At 42.6% G+C, this 14,995-nt stretch overlaps 1 protein-coding gene and 1 pseudogene across 3 annotated transcripts in view; one reads left to right on the top strand and one right to left on the bottom strand.

Moving 5' to 3' along the window:
- The window catches only part of sez6b (seizure related 6 homolog b), a 243,156-nt gene that overhangs the window by 147,993 nt on the left and 80,168 nt on the right, over nt 1-14,995 (top strand). The gene's annotated exons all lie outside the window — the stretch shown is intronic.
- Nucleotides 1,858-3,493, bottom strand: LOC147313898 (uncharacterized; annotated as a pseudogene).

The raw sequence follows: 14,995 nt of genomic DNA, 5'->3' as shown, positions 1-14,995 counted from the left end.
AACAACAAACTGAATTGCTGTGAATAACTGCAGCTAAGCAGTTTAGGTCAATTTTATAAACACTCTAGAATTGACCTTCATAGGAGCAGATAACCTTCTGCCCATCTGCATTCATACCGTCCATGAAATCATGATTACCTGGCTGTCCTGAGGGAGAAAAGGAACTAAAACAGAGTAAAAGAACCCATCTCATCTGGTCGCACAATGTTCAATTTCCTTTCAAACACCCAGGCTAATCTCTAATTACTCTCTTCTTTTTGTTTGTAGCCTGGGTTCTTTTGATAGCAGCTTGTGTGGCAGGAAACTACAGGACGTCTCAAGGACAGTGGTGTAAAGCAGGCCAGATATTTTTTTGTGCTTTTTTTTCTTTCATCTACAAAGAGAAGGCCACACTCACCTCATGCTGTCTCTCTTGCAACTCCACCAGATTGTACAGAGAATAGAAACTGTCTGTTCTAAACCCAAAACGCAGAAGACAAAAGTATTTTGTCCCTGTCAGTATGAAAGCCTGTGAGAGGATATTTTGTTATTATTGAATTTCTTGCCATATGAAGTAATCCCAAAATGTAATTGGAATTTCAAATTCAGTTTATAGTAGCATCTGTCTGTCTAATTTGTTGCTACTGTGTGTGCAATATTAAAGTACAGTAGATTACAATTTGCCGAAACAGGGAAACACTCAACAGTTTGTTTTTTTCTGACCTTCAGCATCTCTTTGCCTTCCTTTGTGGTTTTTTGGTACTTGGTACAGAGCACTTTGGGCACTGAAAGAAAAACCTTTATTCATCTCACGTGGAAAATGCTTTTGTCATGGCAGAAAAGTTGACAGTACAAAGTTAAGAGGAGCAAAAAAAAAGAAAAAAATAGAATAGAATAAGATAAAATAGAACAACATTCTATACAAAATAGAATAAAATACTGTATACAATAGAATGAAGTACTTTACAAAATACAGGGTGAGCCATTTATATGGATACACCGTAATAACATGGGAATGGTTGGTGATATTAAAGTCCTGTTTGTGGCACATTAGTATATGTGAGGGGGCAAACTCCTCAAGATGGGCGGTGACCATGGTGGCCATTTAGAAGTCGGCCATCTTGGATACAACTTTTGTTTTTTTCAATAGGAAGAGGGCCATGTGACACATCAAACTTATTGGTAATGTCACAAGAAAAACAATGGTGTGCTTGGTTTCAACGTAACTTCATTCTTTCATGAGTTATTTACAAGTTTCTGACCACTTATAAAATGTGTTCAATGTGCTGCCCATTGTGTTGGATTGTCAATGCAACCCTCTTCTCACACTCTTCACACACTGATAGCAACACCGCAGGAGAAATGCCAGCACAGGCATCCAGTATCCGTAGTTTCAGGAGCTGCACATCTCGTATCTTCACACCATAGACAATTGCCTGTAGAATAAAATACTGTGTTGTATCACTCACTATGTATTAATAGACCTCTCTGCATTGAATCATATCTGTTATTAATCTCTGTCTCTCTTCCACAGCATGTCTTTATCCTGTTTTCCTTCTCTCACCCCAACTGGTCGCAGCAGATGGCCCCGCCCCTCCCTGAACCTGGTTCTGCCGGAGGTTTCTTCCTGTTAAAAGGGAGTTTTTCCTTCCCACTGTCGCCAAAGTGCGTGCTCATAGGGGGTCATGTGATTGTTGGGTTTTTCTCTGTATCTACTGTACAATATAAAGCGCCTTGAGGCGACTTTTGTTGTGATTTGGCGCTATATAAATAAAATTGAATTGAATCAGAAAAATTGCAATTGGTAATATTCCACTTCACGGAGACTGGGAGAAGGCTATCATGGTGTGTAGGATGTGTGTGTGTGTGTGTCTGTCTTCATGTGTGATCTGCTGGGATCTGCTGGAACCACTTGCCTAGCTTGGGGGTCAATGCATCGAGCGCTTCAATTATTGGGAACTTTCACATCTTCTTGAGCTCTTCTCTGAGCCTGTGGTACTTCTCCAGCTTCTCGTGTTCCTTCTTCCTCATGTTGCTGTCATTTGGTATCACTACCTCTATCACTATGGCCGTCTTCCTCTACTTCAGAGCTTCCCAAAGTGTGGGGCCCGCCCCCTAGGGGGGAGCGCAGAGCCATTGCAGGGAGGGCGCGGTATGAAAAGGGGAAAAAACACACAAGCGCAAAGCAGGAGATGAAGCATCGCTGGATATGTTTCCAAACCAACTTTATTCTAAACCAAAGACTAGAAAATATGGTTAAGCATATCTTCCCTTTGGCTTCACCTGTACAAGTGCCAAGGTAGGTCTCCCCTTCATAACTCCCCTTTTTTCGTAATTGAAAAAAACAACTACACGTAAAATAATTACACCGTGATGCCTCTGCCTTTCTAAATGGAGGGACAGTAACTGTGTGTTTTTATGTAAGCGTGTAAAACTGCAGATAGTCAGATTAACAGTATTTTCTCTATCTGCCATTCTGCAATTCATCTCATGTAAACAATAACGTGGCGCACAGCGTGACGTGAAAAAAGGCACATACCTTTGACGTTGCATGTCGAACTCTGTATTCCTCGTCCACACGTAAACACAAAAAAGGAGTTTTAAAAAAATCCTCAGTTTTCGGTGATTCAAAACGCCATTTACGTGTGGACGAAAGGTCCAAATGCATAGAAACAGCTGCGTTTTCCAAAATACCTGTATAGGTGTGGATGTAGTGAAGTAAAGAGTTAGTAGTTTATTTTATTACTACCTGTAATTTATTGCAGTTTACTTGTATTTGCTTAATTGTTCACTAAATGTTTGAGGTGTGAAATAAATGGAGCAAAATATGGGTATGTGTGGTTGGAGGATGTGTTTGTGCGTTGTGCGTTTGTGCATTGGGGGGAGGCGAACGTTTTTCTTGTAAAACAAAGGGGGCCTTAGCAAAAAAAGTTTGGGAACCACTGCTCTACTTGATCACCACTATGTCTGGTTGGTTAGCCATCCTCATTTTGTCAGTCTGTATCTGGGAGTCCCACAAGATCTTAGCTTGTTCATTCTCGACCGCCGTAAGGGGTGTGTTCCATTTCGACCTCGTGACTTCCAGGCTATATTCAGCACAGATGTTTCTGTATACTATACCGGGTACTTGGTTATGGCTTTCTATATACGCCTTGTCTGCTAGCATCTTGCACGTTGCTGTTATGTGCTTGATTGTCTGAGGGGCATCTTTACACAGCCTGCACCTGGGCTCTTACCTGGTGTGATAGATACCAGCCTCTATAGATCTTGTACTTAGAGCTTGTTCCTGTGCTGCCTTAATTAGTCCCTCTGTGCTGTCTTTCAATCCGGCTTTGTCCAGCCATTGGTAGGATTTTTGGATGTCAGCCACTTGCTCTATCTGCTGGTGATACTCGTGAATGTTCGTTATCTCATCCTGGACTGTGGTACTGACACTTACTAGCTCCTGGCCTCCTTCCTTCCGCTTAGCGCACAGTATAAGGGTGCTCCACTTGGGGTAAAACCCTCCATGCATGGTCAGGAGTTTCCTTGTCTTGATGTCAGTGGTTTTTATCTCTTCCTTTGGCCAGCTTATTATCCCTGATCCTGTACTTGTAGCTTCCTCAATGTCTGCAATGGTGCCTTCTGGTAATTCGATCCCCTCATTTCTGACTACCTTCCCTCTCTTCGTTATCATCTGACTACACTTCTCCACTCCAAAAGACATTTCGATGTCCTCCATACAGCTCGATGTCATCCATGTAGTGGAGGTGACTGACCATTGCTCCATTCCGTAGTTGGTATCCATAGCCAGTCTTGTCAATTACCTCACTGAGGGGTTTCAGGGGTATACAGTGGGACAGCGTACCTCCTTGGCAGATACCGCACTTGATGGTAACTTGTTCTTTGGGCTTGAAGTTGGTCCCCATTGAGTTCCTGATAAAAAAAAATTATCTAGTACAATTCTAGGCATTCTAGGATCCCAGTGTGGGGCATTGAGTCATAGGCCTTCTTGTAATCAAACCAGACAGTGTCCATGCTGGTCAGCCTAGTCTTGCAGCTACTACTCTACCTACCAGTAGCTGGTGTTTTGCTTGCCTGGTATTCCTTCACAATTCCTTTCTGTGCCCTGATCATGTACTGAGCCATGATCAGGGCACAGAAAGACATGGGCACATGAGCCATCTGCACAACTGCACACAATCATTAGACCATAATACCAGGAGAGCCAGTATTATAAGGGATATCCGAGATACTTTTGTAATTGTAAAAACGTCTGAGAATGTTTTCTGCTATCAAAATAATTTGTGTTGTTAAACCTGAATGATCTCGGTCACAGCATTTGCATCATCAGAGAAAGGCCATGTTACTCTACACACATATGGAAAATCATGGAGTTTGACCATAAGATCTTAGAATAATTAGCATTTGAGATTTCTACAGCAACATCATTAAAGAAAAATATCTTTCCATGTTGCTGTGCTTTCATTTGAAACATGAAATGTTGAAGTTTTCTCTCGGCCAAGGGTCATGGCATTAGCTCAAAGTCAGGCAGGCGACAACTTCTGGTGACTCGCGGGTTGCTGGCTTCAGGAGAGGAGGGGGTCCGGAAAACCCTGACCTACTCTGCTCTCTGATTGGTCAAAGCGAGAGCCTTTCTGGCTTGCTTTATTGATCAGTGCTTTTTCTAACTGGCAAAAGCCAGCACTACCTCTATTTTAAATTGCTTTATTGGTGGATTGGCGAGTAGCACTAGCTCAGGGTTCAAACTGTGAATAAAAGAGAATGTCATTTCTGCCCACACTGGCTGATGTGTGAAGATGCAATTTCACTTTTCCCGGGGATGCTCGCTGTAGCTGTCTCATGTTGTGGTGGAGCTGTGTCTAAGTATGAATTCAAGCCTTCCAGTGGGACATGCAACCTCCGACTCCTCCCATCCTCACTGCTCTCTGTTGTAACAAAAGTGTCATGGTGCTGGGTCGTTGACCCAGCGTTTTGTGTTTTATATGATTATTGTCTTCTGTTCTAGTTTATTCTGATGTTGGTATTCTGTGTCCTCCCCTCGTGCCCTGTTTGTGTTGTGGATTTCCTGTTTTATTTTGAAGGTCTGTGTTTGTTGTTCAGCTTGTATCCTCAGGTCGTCTTGTGTATTAGAATCAGCTGTGCTCCCACCTGTATGTCATTTCCTGGTCTCCTTGTTTGTGGCTGTGTCCCAATTCAGGGTCTGGACGCTTGAAGTATGCGCACTACGCGTACTACGTACGATGCGTACTATAAGTACGAGAAGTGCGGAAGTGAGAGGCTTGTGAAATGGGACGGTCTAGCCTTCGTCGCGCTGTTCAGGTTGCCTAGCAACCATGATACTAACCGCGAGAAACGTTACATACAGCTTTGTGTGACAGAAATGACGGAGAAAAAATGTTTTGTTGGTCATTCATTTTTGTCATGACATCACTTTGATTAGTTGAGTATCTGAGGCTGAGACCACAGGACTGGAAATATATATATGTGTGTGTGTGTGTGTGTGTGTGTGTGTGTGTGTGTGTGTGTGTGTGTGTGTATACACACACACACACACACACACACACACACATATATATATATATTACAGCAGTGAGCTTGAACTCTGGGTCAAAGATTCAAGTTGCAGTTATTTATATTTCCTATCACCTTAAATCTTCACTCAAAAGTGTATATACAGATGTATTATACATAAGAGAAATATTGTTCGTTTAATATGTTGGCATTATTACATTTGGCTCAATGCTTACATACATGTGTAAAAAGGAAAATGTACGAGATGTGAAAACTGTGTCTGATAGAATGAAGAGTAGACTGATATATAAAATATTCCTTTATTGGGTGAGAAAATCAGACCATGTCATAACTGCTTTAAGTCATATATAATAGATATCAGAGCCTTAAACAGGCTGACTTCTGCTAAATGGGTCAAACTGGGCAGAAAGTACACAAACACATAACATCCTTATAGAATATGATGTAACACTATAGATCAACTTACCTCAGAATATATAAAGCAAATAAACAATCACAGCAATATGATGCAACAAACACAGCAGCTACTGATCCAAAATACTCAAAGCTTCATAGAACTGAAACAAACATTTATTTTTAGCTCCATTCTGCTGCTGATACATACCTTAGGTTTCTGAACATTAAACTTGTTGCTGCCTTTCATAGTGTGTAACTTGAAGGCCCTGAGTACTTTCTCCCACACTGAAAACACTGGAATGATAACATTATTTGAACATTACCTAATAAGACTGATTCAGGACAGACAGTTATGTTAAACTTTCCTAGCAGTCCTTCACAAACAGGGAACAGTCTGTCTATTCTCTCCATCTGTCAGCTGCTGCTGGCTCTTCCTCCTCCTCTTCCTCACACACTGCTGAGTTTGTCCTGGTGGATCATCAGGAGTGCAAAGCCTCACAGATGATGTGCAGCAGTGGGTCCCTCAGTCTGTCCTCACTCTGGACACTTGCAGTCATCACACATGGAAATCAAATGTGTGATAAGCTGCAGGATTCAAACACAAGTGTAACTTATAAACACATGTTCATACTTTTATTCCACAATCAGAGAGAAAGAAACAGAGAGAGAGTGCAGGACAGACAGACAGGTGACAGTCTCAGGTGTACACACTGCTACACAACAGCACCAGAGAAGGAGGATTTAGTGTTTGTGTTATTACGAGTGCTGAACAAGAAGAGTTCCCAGATGGTACAGTGGACACATGTGTGACTGCTGTGATTGAAGCATCTTTCTTTCAGCTTAACGAGTGAACCGTCAGCTCGTTCAAACACACGTTAAAGTCCGTTTGGCTCGACACCACCGAACAGAGGCAGCAATATAACATAGCTAACATTAACAGTGCAGTGAATCCTGCTTGTGCTGTGATATTCAGGACTGCAAACCGAGCAGCATCACTGACTTTCAGCTTGTTGTGTTTGTGGATATATGACTGACTTTAATTATTCATAAAATCATCACATTCTCTGTAAGATTAAGGTCGACTATATATATATGTAGAGGCTTTAAAACCAAGTTAACGCTGAAAGTACAAACATCACTAATGTCACACAACTTTGCCGACATGTGGCCAACAGCAACAGTTTTAATGTTCTTCGTTATTAAACATTCGCACATAAATAAGTGACATAACATTCAGTACTTACTTTTGACAGTTCACTCTTCGGCCGCTCCCTTCTGCCGTATTTTGCGGCAAAATTAGCCACACCCACCGCCGCGCTATGAATTGTGGGATATATGGCATATTGCCACTCCGCCACTTGTAAATAAACGTCACTCGTATCATCAGTCACTGCCTGCATTTTGGGTCCTTTTTCCTCCCACACCACACGGCTCGCCCCAGCAGCCGTGACAAAAAGCACCATTTGCATTAAAAATAACCTTTTTATTATGGTTTAACACATTTCCACACACACACAGGTCCCCAAAAATAGCTGTTTAAAAAGGTGGCATTTTTGTCAAAAAGTAAACTTTTTGCCTCAAAATGACAAAATGTGATTATTGACATAATTTAATTATAGTCATTAAAATTATGGCTGCCTCTAACTTTTATTACTTCCTCTGGCAAATAATTTGTCAGAGGGTCATAAATCACCAGTCTGACACAAAGTACCTAATATCCCTCCTCTCACCCAAGAGATCACAAAAGAATAACAACATAACATCTAAAGAACTGAAGTCTTAATTGCTTCACTTAGGGTCAGTGTTCATGATTCAACAATAAGAAAGAGACAAAAAAGCTCGAGGGTCGTCAGGTCCTGCGCGGACCAACTGTGTGGGGTGATGGAGCACCTCTTCAACCTGAGCCTGAGGTTGGGAAGAGTCCCACAGCTCTGGAAAACCTCCTGTGTTGTACCAGTGCCAAAGACTTCAAGCCCCAAGGACCTCAACAGCTACAGGCCGGTGGCTCTGACATCCCACCTGATGAAGACCCTGGAGCGGTTGGTCCTGGCTCAGCTTCGGCGCCTAATAAGCTCATCACTGGACCCACTTCAGTTTGCCTACCAGCCTGGCATTGGAGCGGATGATGCCGTCATTCACCTCCTACATCGTTCCCTCGCTCACCTGGAGACCGCTGGAAGCACTGTGAGAATCATGTTCTTTGATTTCTCCAGTGCCTTCAACACCATTCTTCCCTCGGTTCTAAAGGACAAGCTGGTGAACTCTGGCGTGGACCATCACCTCACTACCTGGATCCTGGACTACCTCACCGACCGACCACAGTATGTGAGGACTCAGGGCTGTGTGTCGGACAGGGTCGTCTGCAGTACGGGGGCCCCACAGGGAACGGTTCTGGCTCCGTTCCTCTTCACCATCTACACTGCAGACTTCTCCCACAATTCCACCCAGTGCTTCCTGCAGAAGTTCTCTGATGACTCTGCAATAGTCGGCCTCATCACTGATGGGGACGACAAGGAGTACAGAGGTCTGACCCAAGACTTTGTGGACTGGTGCCAGCTGAACTACCTCCAGATCAACGCCAGTAAAACCAAGGAACTGGTGGTAGACTTCCGCAGGCACAAGCATTCTCCACTGCAACCACTGAACATCCAAGGTATGGACATTGAGGCAGTGGACAGCTACAGGTACCTTGGTGTTCATCTGAACAATAGACTGGACTGGACTCATAACTCAGACGCCCTCTACAGGAAAGGGCAGAGCAGGCTGTACCTGCTGCGGAGACTCAGGTCGTTTGGAGTGGAGGGCCCACTCCTGAAGACCTTCTATGACTCTGTTGTGGCTTCTGCTATCTTTTATGGCGTGGTCTGCTGGGGCGGCAGCATCTCTGCTGGGGACAGGAAGAGACTGAACAGGGTGATCCGAAGGGCCAGCTCTGTTCTAGGATGCCCTCTGGACCCAGTGGAGGTGGTGAGTGACAGGAGAACGGCGGCTAAGCTGTCATCCCTGATGGACAACATCTCCCACCCCATGCAGCAGACTGTGACAGCACTGAGCAGCTCCTTCAGTGGGAGACTGCGGCACCCACGGTGTGGGACGGAGAGATTTCGCAGGTCTTTCCTCCCCACTGCTGTCAGACTCCATAATAAAGACTTTAACTGATCAAGCACACACATCCATACATGTGCAATAATACTAAGTGCAATAATCTTTTCTGTCATCGTTGTATTTTTACTCAGTTGTATATAGTATTTGTATTTGTATTCTATTTTTATCTTATTGTATATTTATTTTATTTTATTCTACTGTATTTAGTATATTATTTTATTCTATTCTGTACAGCTGTGTACTGTATTTATTCTTATTGTATTCTAATTTTTGCCTCATAACTCTTGCACTGTCCACTTCCTGCTGTGACAAAACAAATTTCCCACGTGTGGGACTAATAAAGGTTATCTTATCTTATCTTATCTTATCTTAAAAAAGAGGCGAAAATGTCATCCATAAGGAGCGTTCAAAGACAAAAACCATTGACCAAAAAGAACACAAAGGTCTCTATTACTTTTGCGAAAAAAACGTGACAAACCCGAAGACTTTTGGGAAGGTATTGGCCTTAATTGATGGAACCGAAACAAACATTTTAAGAAAATGTGGTCCTGTGTGAGGGTTGGAGGCCATCCCGGCTGTCAGTAATTTTATGTAAGTCATGGGGTTTTTAGAGATTTCTTCACTTTTAGCTCTAACTTCAAGTCGACATTTGACAAAGTGCTGTACTCGGGATGCACATTTTTACGTCTTCTTTCAGCGTCATACGTTGCTACTTGGGTATATCATCTGTCCGCCGTTGTTGTCCATGTAACAGTTTGGACCAGGGGTGTCAAACACAAGCCCTGAGGGCTGGAATTGGCCCAGCAAAGGTGGCTTTGTAAAATGTGGAGGAGGGCACTTTATTTTCATAGGTTTTACAGCATTTACTATAAAGATATCCACCAGTGCTATTTATAATGCACCAAAGTAGTTAAATAAACAATAAACAGTAACAATTAAGTCATAGAAAAGTTCCAGTTTTTTCACTATCTAATATTTCCACTGGGTTCACAAGGACAAAAGCGACATGGTGCAGCGAGCATCAGCACTTTATTTGTAATTTTACACATTTATTTATTTGTGGTGACAGATTTCTTATATTTATTACATCAGCATTTATCATGGCAACAAGATGGCGCCGAGTATGGCAGCCTCGTCGCGAGCTCCCCCAAGAACACGCACATTACCAACTCCGGAAGACGATCAAAGCAGCCAAACGTGAGTACAGGGACAGGGTGGAGCAACAGTTTGACAACCCTCGGAGTATGTGGCAGGGACTAAACACGATCACAGACTTTAGAGGGAAAACCAGCACACCGCAGACCACGGCCTCTCTGTGTGAGGATCTAAACGTATTCTACGCTAGATTCGACACAGCGAACACCATGAGACCGGACAGTGTGCGCACCGCGGATGACGTCAGTGCGCACACTGTGTCTGAGGAGGATGTGCGGAAGTGCTTCAGGAAGGTGAACGCACGCAAAGCTACTGGTCCGGACGGGATTCCCGGCCGCGTCCTCAGGTCATGCGCGGCTCAGCTGGCTGGAGTGTTCACACACATCTTCAACCTTTCCCTCTCTCTGTCTGTAGTCCCAGCCTGCTTCAAAGTGGCCACCATCGTCCCTGTACCCAAATCCTCCACCATCTCCTCATTGAACGACTGGCGACCTGTAGCCCTGACCCCCATCATAAGCAAATGCTTCGAGAAGCTGGTCAGGGACTTCATCTGCTCTGCACTACCCGACTCACTGGACCCTCTACAGTTTGCATACCGCCACAACAGGTCCACTGATGACGCCATAGCCCTGACACTACACACTGCCCTGTCACACCTGGAGAAGAGAGACACGTATGTGAGAATGCTGTTTGCAGATTACAGCTCAGCATTCAATACCATCGTTCCCTCGAAGCTGGACAGGAAACTGCAGGATCTAGGACTGAGCAGCTCCCTCTGCAGCTGGATCCTTAGCTTCCTGTCTGACAGACGCCAGGTGGTCAGACTAGGCAGCATCACCTCATCCCCCATCACACTGAACACTGGTGCTCCACAGGGGTGTGTACTGAGCCCTCTCCTGTACTCACTCTACACCTACGACTGCACAGCCACTAACAGCTCCAACATCATTGTGAAGTTTGCGGACGACACTACAGTGGTGGGTCTTATCACCAACGGTGATGAGACGGCTTACAGGGAGGAGGTCAGCGCCCTGACCCACTGGTGTCAAGACAACCATCTCACCCTCAACGTTGCAAAGACAAAGGAGTTGATAGTGGACTTCCGGAGGTGCAGAGAAGTACACACCCCCATCACCATCAACGGCGCTGCTGTGGAGAGAGTGAGCAGCTTCCGGTTCCTTGGAGTACATCTGGCTGAGGATCTTACGTGGTCAGTACACACAAACAAAACAGTGAAGAAGGCGCAGCAGCGCCTCTTCTTTCTCAGGAGACTGAAAAGATTCGGCATGAGCCCCCGCATCCTCAGGACCTTCTATCGCTGTGCCATTGAGAGCATCCTCACTGGATGCATCGCCACCTGGTATGGCAACAGCACCGCCTACAACTGTAAAGCTCTCCAGCGAGTAGTGCGGTGCTCTGAACGGATAATTGGAGGTGAGCTTCCCTCCCTCCAAGACATCTACAGGAAGCGCTGCCTGAGGAAAGCGGGGAGGATCATCAAGGACTCCAGTCACCCCAGCCATAAACTGTTCAGACTGCTTCCATCAGGAAGGAGGTTCTGCAGCATCCGGTCCCGTACCAGCAGACTGAGAGACAGCTTTTTCCATCAGGCCATCAGACTGCTGAACACGTCATAGACGCCTCAGCTTCACTACTGGAACTTCAACATTATGCACTCCACACTGTATATAAATGCCACTTGTTTTGCACATATTCAACTCTGTATATTTTATATATTTTATTATTATTATTATTATTTTTTTTTTTTTTATTTTTTTTTTTTTTTTTACTATTTAATTTGTAAAAATGTGTATACACACACACACACACACACACACACACACACACACACACACACACACACACACACGTAGGAAAATATTTAGTATACACATCCAGAAATGCATACACTATTATATATTGTACATATATTTATTAGTTTCAGGTTGGCCATTCTTGTATTTTGCTCATTTGTGTTGTTGTGTTTGCACATCTCTGTTGCTTGTGGGGCTCGCACACAAGAATTTCACTCGCATGTGCTGTGCCAGTGTGCCTGCACATGTGATGTGACAATAAAAGTGATTTGATTTGATTTGATTTGATTTGTAGAAAAACTGAGTTGTGGTGTTGAAATTGTGCTCGTTTTTACATAAAATGTGATTAAAAGTATAAACATGAGTGTAAACATCTTTACAGTGAGAGAAACGGGGTTTTTGCTGGTTCAGCCCACTTAAGATCAAAGTGTATGTGAGGTGTATGTGACCCGTGATGTAAAATGAGTCTGATATTCCTGCTTTAGACAGTCAGCGAGTAGGAAGAAACAGGATTTCCATCGTGTGTATTTACCGACAGGTTGTGAAACACCTCAGTGTCTGTGTTGTCGCTCCCTGCTGTGACCCACTTCTCCTGCTGGAACAGATGTTCTCTAGACCATCATTTACTCACCTCCCTCTTAATTACTGCTGTTTATTAGTAAACACAAACACACTCACACATTCAGACACATCAACCTTGATACAGGAATATATGTGGAATGTTCAGTATCTACATCACAAGCAGATGCCAGTGAAGTACCTGAATGTATATTTGATTTTTCTTTGTCTGAAATGGAGGGAACCTTTACATGTAAACTGTCTTTCTTTCTCTTACTCGCTTTATGTTTCACAACAAAAAGAAAACAACAACAAGTGTCTCCACCGACAACAGGAGATAATATAGTACAGAAACACTTTCTACAAAATTCAAAATGATTTTGCATTGCACTGCATGCTTCTCTTATTTGTCCCAGCCTTCTTCTTTGTGTTACTGTTTTTGTTTTCACTCAGTCTCTCTCCCTCACACACCACACACACTCATATAGACTTTGATCAATTAATCAGCACTATTTCCTAGAGTTCCATCTGTCGCTGTTTTGCTCTCATCTTCCATGCTTTCCCCCAATGTTGTCAACTTATATCTAATGAGCGAGTGTCAGTTGAATTATTCAGCTGTCATTTGTTGCTTTTATAAAGTAAATGGATGTCAGACAGGCTTTTCTTTTACACTACAGCACTCACTGCTTTCTATTCGGTGCTGTGTCACTGCATGAGGTATGATTGTCTTTTGTTTTTTAACAAGGAGTTACTTATTCAGTATGTATACGTGGAAGTTACTTGTTTACATTTAGAATATTTCCGTGGAGGATTCGTGGAGTTAAAAGAGAAAAAGGAGAAAAAAACTGCATTATAAATGTAGACTCATTCAAAGACAGCCGTGTACATTAATTGGCTAGAGCATTGTGTTTACCTGTTTTTTTTATGCTGCTTTCCCACTAGTACCTGTTTGACTCAACTTGACTCTACTCTGTTGTTTTCCATTACAACTGAGTACCACCTCAGTGCATGTATGGTCTAGGGCTGCAGCTCCATTATTTTAGAAATCAAGTAATTTATTGATTATTCCATCGATGAATTGAATAATTTGATAAGAAATATGCTTGTCTTATGTCTTTTCTTATAAATTACATAATTTTCATTTAACTTGAAGAAGAACGTGAAACAATTCCATAACTTTTAAAAAATTTGCTTTAACAATATATTACGATACAAAACAATACTCACACTCAGAACCACCATGGAATTCACACGTGTTTTTTTTTCTTTTTAATTTGGAAAGTGTCTTTTATTTTGTGAGGAAATGTCCAAACACATCCTCAGACTGTGACCTGATACCATTAATATTTCCAGCCGAATGAACAAAAAAGTTCTTCACAGTCATCAGAAGTGTCACAGTCTGCCCCTGCCAGACTGTATGTGTTGCGAAAAAGGACTCAAATAACCCAAAACAGATTGTGAAACGTGACGTGGAATAACAAAAATGAGCCGTTTATTAAGGGCTGGCAAAGAAGTACAAAACAAAAGGCAAAGGTGAAACTAAACAATAAACTGAACTGGGTGAGCTAAGATTAAAGCATGGAAAAACCTTACACATGGAACCTGGCATGGAAACATGGAAAAAACCTGGATGCATGACGTGAACACAGCAGACGACCTGACAAGGAATGACTGAAAACACACGCACTAAATACACACAGGAGGCTAATGAGCAGTGTTGGTCAAGTTACTTGAAAGAAGTAATCAGTAACTAATTACTGATTACTTCCCCAAAAAGTAATCCTGTTACTTTACTGATTACTTATTTTCAAAAGTAATTAATTACTTAGTTACTTAGTTACTTTTTAAAAACACGATTTACAACCTGAATAGGTGATAAAGCGATAGATCTTTCAGCCCAATTCTACTTTTTCTGAATAATCCATCATACAAAATGGAATCAAATGGAAAAGTCTCTTTTTTAAATTTGTTTTATTAGTTTTAATCTTTTAACTTTATGCATCAAGCAAAAACTTAATTATATGCAACATTCTCTGACTGGAAGAAATTTGTTTAATATTTAAACCTATTTTCTGCACATTCCAGCACATAAAATAATTTTTTTTGTTTACACTCACTGTTTCAAATAGATGCAAGTAAAACACAGCAGAAAATAAATAAAATCAAAGACTAGCGGTCCTTTTGCTCTATTTTCACCTGTAAAGCAGGAGTAGGGTAGGCGGAGGTTTACCCTGGTGCAGGTGTGCCGCGGTCAGTTGAAGAATCCGTGCGTTTCTCTGTGAATTTTCCATTACGTCGTAGCGCACTCGGTGCTAGCTTGGAACTTTAGGGGGGTTTTTTCGCTGTAAAAAGAAGTTTTCTTCCCACGCACAATGGACGCTAATGTTTTTGTCACTTTTTATGGAATCAAACTTAAAGTAAGGTCAGTACTTCCACGCTTTAAACGCTGCACG

The sequence above is a fragment of the Aulonocara sp. 'chitande type north' Nkhata Bay genome, linkage group LG14 (genome assembly GCF_057382095.1).
Source record: "Aulonocara sp. 'chitande type north' Nkhata Bay isolate Kocher_YH1m ecotype deep benthic linkage group LG14, A_spYH_male_GT1.1, whole genome shotgun sequence".
Taxonomy (NCBI): Eukaryota; Metazoa; Chordata; class Actinopteri; order Cichliformes; family Cichlidae; genus Aulonocara; species Aulonocara sp. 'chitande type north' Nkhata Bay.
This window is presented reverse-complemented; position numbering and strand designations above follow the sequence as displayed.